This window comes from Elephantulus edwardii, unplaced genomic scaffold, assembly GCF_000299155.1.
Source record: "Elephantulus edwardii isolate Elephantulus edwardi_28Jun2011 unplaced genomic scaffold, EleEdw1.0 scaffold00028, whole genome shotgun sequence".
Taxonomy (NCBI): Eukaryota; Metazoa; Chordata; class Mammalia; order Macroscelidea; family Macroscelididae; genus Elephantulus; species Elephantulus edwardii.
The window spans coordinates 8954401-8960134 of NW_006399778.1; the positions used below are offsets into that span (position 1 = coordinate 8954401).

The window sequence follows — 5734 nt, forward strand, 5'->3', positions numbered from 1 at the left end:
GGCCTGTATCAGACGCACCTTAGTCTCCACCATTGCTCTTCAGAACTTTGGCAAGATCCCTAACAGCAGACTTTCCCATCACAATACATCTTTTAATTTCCTGACTGCTGGTGCCAAGAGTGTTGACTGTGGAGCCAAGCAAACTAAAGCTGTGAACAATCTCAATCTCTTCACCATCCATCATGATGCTGCCAATTGCCCCAGTGGTGAGAATCTTTGTTTTCTTGACATTGAGTCTCAATCCATATTGGAGGTTACAGTCCTTGACCCTTTGCAGCAAGCACTTCAGATCCTCCTCAGTTTCAGCAAGCAGGATTGTGTCATCTGCAATAACACATATTGTTGACAGATCTTCCACCAATCTTGACCCTACATTTCTCCTCATAGAGCCCAGCCTCCCGGATAATCTGCTCTGCATACAGGTTGAAAAGGTATGGAGACAGGACACATCCCTGGTGTATACTCTTCCCAATCTGAACCATGCAGTGTTTCCCTGCTTTGTTCTGACGACTGCCTCTTGATCCAAATACAGGTTTCACATTAGCACAATCAAGTATTCTGGGATTCCCATTCTTCTCAGAGTCAGCCACAGTTTGTTATGATCCACACAGTCAAACGCCTTTGCATAGTCAATGAAACACAGATATACATTCCTCTGGTATTTCCTGCTTTCAGCTGAGATCCATCTAACATTAGCTACAATATCCTTAGTATCACGACCCCTTCCAAGCCCAGCCTGGACTTCTGGCAGTTCTCTGCTGATGTGTTGTTCCAGTCGTTTTTGGATAATCTTTAGTAGAATCTTGCTTGCATGTGGGATCAATGATATTGTTCTATAGTTTCCACAGTCTGTTGGGTCGCCCTTCTTTGGGATGGGAACAAATATAGACTGGACGTGTTCATATGGATGGTACTCCTTGAAATTTTTCAATGTCAATCAGGTCTTTCTGATTCAGTGATTCTGTGTATTCCCTCCATATTCTTCTTCTTCTCTCTTTTTTTATGCTTTCTAGGTCATTCAATATCTTGCCATAGCATCTTTTATTATTGTGACTACAGGCTAAAATTTGCTTTTCAGTTTTCACAGCTTGAGAAATGCAGAGTGAATTCTTCCCCTTTTATTCTCCAATTTCAGCTCTCTGTACATTCCATTATAAATACTTTATTTTGTCTTTTCAAGCTGTCCTTTGAAATCTTCTGTTCAGTTCTTTTACTTTGGCATGTTTTCACCTTTTTTCTTTTTGGCTTCTCAATGCTCTAGTGCAATTTTTTTTTTCTTGCTGTGTACCATCAAGCTGGATCTGACAGGCACAGGAGGAGATTGCCCTCCTTCTCCAGCAGAGCATCTGGGAGATTTGAACAGTGCTCCTTCAGGATTGAAGCACAGATTCTAACCACCAGGCCACCAGAACTCCCTTTTCTAGTGCAATTTTTTATTTTCATCTTGACAAGAAAAAGATTGCAGCATGTGTATGATTGTAGAAAGGAGTCCTAGTGGTGCAAAGGTTAAATGCACAGCTGCTAACTAAAATCTCAGGGGTTGGAATCCACTCAGCATCTCCTTAGGAGAAAACAGTGCAGCCAGAGTACTCCTTGGAGGCAAAGATATCGAAGCTTCGTCTTTTGTACTTTGGACCTGCAGCTAAGGGAGGTTGTTCCTTGGAAAAGGACATCATGCTTAGAAAGATGGAGGGTCAGAGAAGGAGAGGAAGACCCTCAATGAGATGGATTGACATGGTGACTTCAGCAATGGGCTCTGGGGTATCAGAGATGATGAGAATCATACAGGATACGGCACAGGATAAGTTGACATCTCATAGGGTCATTATGAGTCATACTCAACTCCACGGCAATGAACAACAATAACAACATTAAGTCAGTATCATAATGACCCAGCATTGGAGGTCGTTATGGGTCATACTCAACTCGATGGCACCTAACAAGAAGTCAGCAATCATAAGGGCCTGCCGTTGGATATCAGGCTATAAATTGCATGGGAGGAGACTGCAGAGGCACTGGTGGATTTGATCCACCAAAGCAGTTTGAAGTCTTTGGCTGCCAACGATTCTGGAGAGAGATCAGATGTCTTGTTCCTATAAATATCACAGCCTAGAAAATCCTACTGCACCACTTGGGGTCACTGCCAATCAGGATCTGCTTGATGGTCATGAGTTTTAAAGTATGGACGAAGTGGCACAGTGGTAAGATGATTGGCTGCTATCAGAAAGGCTGGTGTTCAAACCCGCCAACTGCTCCCTGGATGTGACAGATTACTTCTGTAAAGATTTATAGCCTTGGACACCCAAGGGGCAGCTCTGCTCTGTCACATGGGGCCTGAGTGAGTCAGAATGTACTCAATGGCATCCAGCAAGAACACATCAACCAAAGAATGGGCTAGTTTTCACAAGTTCTGTCCCATTTCCCTTCCTCTGCCCTTTCAGCTTGATAAAGATGGGGGAGGGCTGAGAAGTGACAGGAAAGGACTTTGGAATCTGCACTGGGGGCTTCTTGGAGTCTCAGAATTGCAGAATCATGGCAGGGTGCAGGAGGAGGGGCACTTTAGAGGTCAAGGAGAGAAACAGACCTGCCTGAACTGGTCAGTGCTAGGACTGGGACCTGAACAGGCCAGTTCTCCTGCATCTCACTCAGACACACTTTGACCAGTCACTCCCTGCCTACGATGTGAACTTAGAAACTCAGACCTAGACAGATAGGGTGAGATAGGGATGAGAACCAGGAGCTACCGACCTTGCTCTTTGAAAGCGCCCATAGTTAGGTGATCATCTTATCTGACGTCAGCCCCTGGGCAAACAGTGGCCACAGAAAGCAAATATTATGAGAACAAATGTGCAAACAGGGAGCCGGTGCTTGCCTCCATGTTGGGGACAGGTTGGAGCCTGGTGATGCTGCCTCCTGGTTCATATGACCCTCCCCGGTTACGACAGACAGAGGGACCTGTCAGCAGGACTGAGGGTCACCTTGATTGACACTGCAGTGAGCTGGAGGGGAGTTAGGAGGGCTCTGAAGGGCCTGGAAGATGTGGTATGTCTAGGTATTAAGGGACAATGCATGTCCAGGGGATTGATAAGGATGTAAATGGTCACTAGCTGAGCACCTGCCCTCAGCGAGGTGCACTGTGTCTATTTGCGCCTTCCCAAGAGTGTCCACCTCCACCCTGCCAAACCAAACCCACCGTCACCGGGTCCATACTCCTTCAAGGCAGCCCTCCAGTGGGTTTCTGAGGCTGTGCATCTTTACAGGAGGAGACTGCCCTTCTTTCTCCCACAGAAGAGTCAGTAGCCCAACACTTGGCCCACTGCATGAAGGGATAGGTCCGATCATGCCCATTTTGTAGATGAAGGCGTTGAAGCTCAGAGTGGTTAAGTAACTGGCCTGTGCTCAGACAGATAGGAAGTGGAAGAACTAGGATTTGATCCCGGGTCTGTTTGAGTCCATTATCACTGTCAGTTGCCAATGAATTCTTTCTTCCCCTCATGGCAACCCCAGGTACAGCAGAATAAAACATCAACCCAGTCCTGAGCTATCATGTTGGTGGTGGTGCGTGCCTTCGGGTCAGAGTCAACCCATAGCTGACATAGTCACTGGTATGTTTGAGCCCATTAAGCACTATTCCATTAGCCACAAGGTTTTCATTGGCTGATATTCAGAAGTAGGTCACCAGGTCTTTCTTCCTAGCCTATCTCAATAGGACCCTCCATTGAAATCTGTCCACCATGGACTCTGCTGTTATTTGAAATATCGATGGTATAGCCTCCAGCATGACAGCAACACACACACACACAAACACACACACACACACACACAAACTGACAGATAGGAGGCTGGTCTCACCAGCCCAGTGTTTTGTACCTAGTCCTTTGGGTTAGGGAGTGTCATCAAAATCACCAGGAACACTTGTCAGAAACACCTAATACATACCGCTCTCATGCCCAATCTACTGTTGTGGGCCTGTGTGGTACTTTGACCAAGCTCTCAGGGAGGAGGAATCATAAGGTTTATGCCACTAAGACTTGACAGTCATAGCAGGAGTCAATGAAGCTTTTTCTGTAAAAGGTTAAAGAAAAAATATTTTAAACTTTGGGGTCCATACCTTCTGTTTTAACTATGCAACTCTGCCTAAGTAGTATGAAAGCAGTCACTGGAAATAGAAAATGAGTGAAAGGGACTATGTTCCAATACAACTTTGTTTGCAAAAGTTGGCAGTGGGCACATGGGGGATAACTGGTTGCCCTTTGAGTCTATAGTATGCAACTCCTCCAGGGTCAGTTGATACCACAGGTATAACTCAGTGTGTTTGACAAGTAATTAACAGTGGCTGAAACTGGGCTTTGAGTGGCTACATAGAACTCAATCACATGAATCTTGGTGTGGGCCAGGGAACCCTCTTCATTTCATAAATACCCAATGGAGGATTCACAGCTTCCAATCATCACTTTACTACTATGGGGATTGTAGTAGGGGTGAAGGGGTGGAGGGAAGGGGGAAGGGGGAAGGGGAAGGGGGAAGAAGAAGGAAGAAGAGGGGAGAGGGAGAGGGAAGAGAGAAAGAGTCAGAGAGAGAGAGAGAGAGAGAGTCAGAGAGACACAGAGAGAGAATACACACAGCTCATAGTGCAGCCTGAAATTGACACGTCTCTACATTCATACTCCGCTTACCAGAGTCTAACTACAAGCTCCCCAAACATGGCTAATTAGTGAGAAAGAAGTGTCTCTGCCACATTGTGTACAACTCCCTGGTCCCCATCTGTCCTTAAGTGCACCTGAACTTTGATGTACACCTCCTGAATCCAGATTTTAATCTGGACAAATCCAGTTCTGGAACACACTGGAACGAGGTGGTCTGTGTGTGGGGTGGTTTAACAACACTGGCGGCATTCACATCACTTCTGAGCCAGTGCTAACAGTAGGGATCTGGCAGCATGTCTGGAGCACAGCAGGTCGTGGCCTGTGTTTGCGGAACGATTGAGTGACCGGGCCCAGCCAGCCCTGGCTGGCCTCTTTTTCCCCTAGTTTGATTCTGGATGATGGGGCTGAGACCTGACCTTAGAGGAGGCCTGGAGATCGTAAAGACACATATTTGAGCATTGAGAAAACACAGGGGGAAGTAATTTGTCTGAAGTGAAAGACAGGGACTACAGACCAGGCTGACAGGACTTACAGGAGATCTGGGAAGGTACTGGCACTTGATCTTTTCTGAACTCAATCTACAGGTGAAGAAACGCCTAATGGAGTAGTGATGAGTCAGGCAGGTCTGGGATTGAGACTCTGCGTCCTCACTTAGCGGTGGCTCTCAGCTTACTCATCTAGTCATGAACTGTCCCGGCAGACAATCCTGTTTCCTCGCTTTGCCCATTCTTGTGTTCTGCCTTTCTTTTCTCACTTGTCACGATTCTGGAAAAGTCACTCTGACTCCAGCTAGAGGGAAAGAAACGCATTTCAGGGTTGCCATCTATGAGCAAGGCTCTGAGTTGGGTGGGGTGACAGAGGAAGCCTCCTCCTCCCCAGGACCCAGGGGATGTTTCTCAAAGAAAGTCAATAAGATGAATTTAGCCACTCCATGGGGGGAAGAAAGCGTTCCAGAATCCAGTTAGGTTAGAGAACAGTTGTTTACAGAGGGCCCTTTTCTTTTTCTTTTATTTTTGGTTATCGAACTTAACAATTTATAGCATGAAACTCCTTAGGAGAGAGGTTATACACTACACACAAAACCACAA

The 5734-nt window shown here is 46.2% G+C and overlaps 1 pseudogene; it reads left to right on the plus strand.

Moving 5' to 3' along the window:
• Positions 1-5061, plus strand: part of LOC102875610 — a 49125-nt pseudogene extending 44064 nt beyond the window's left edge.
• Positions 5062-5734: the final 673 nt, after the last annotated feature.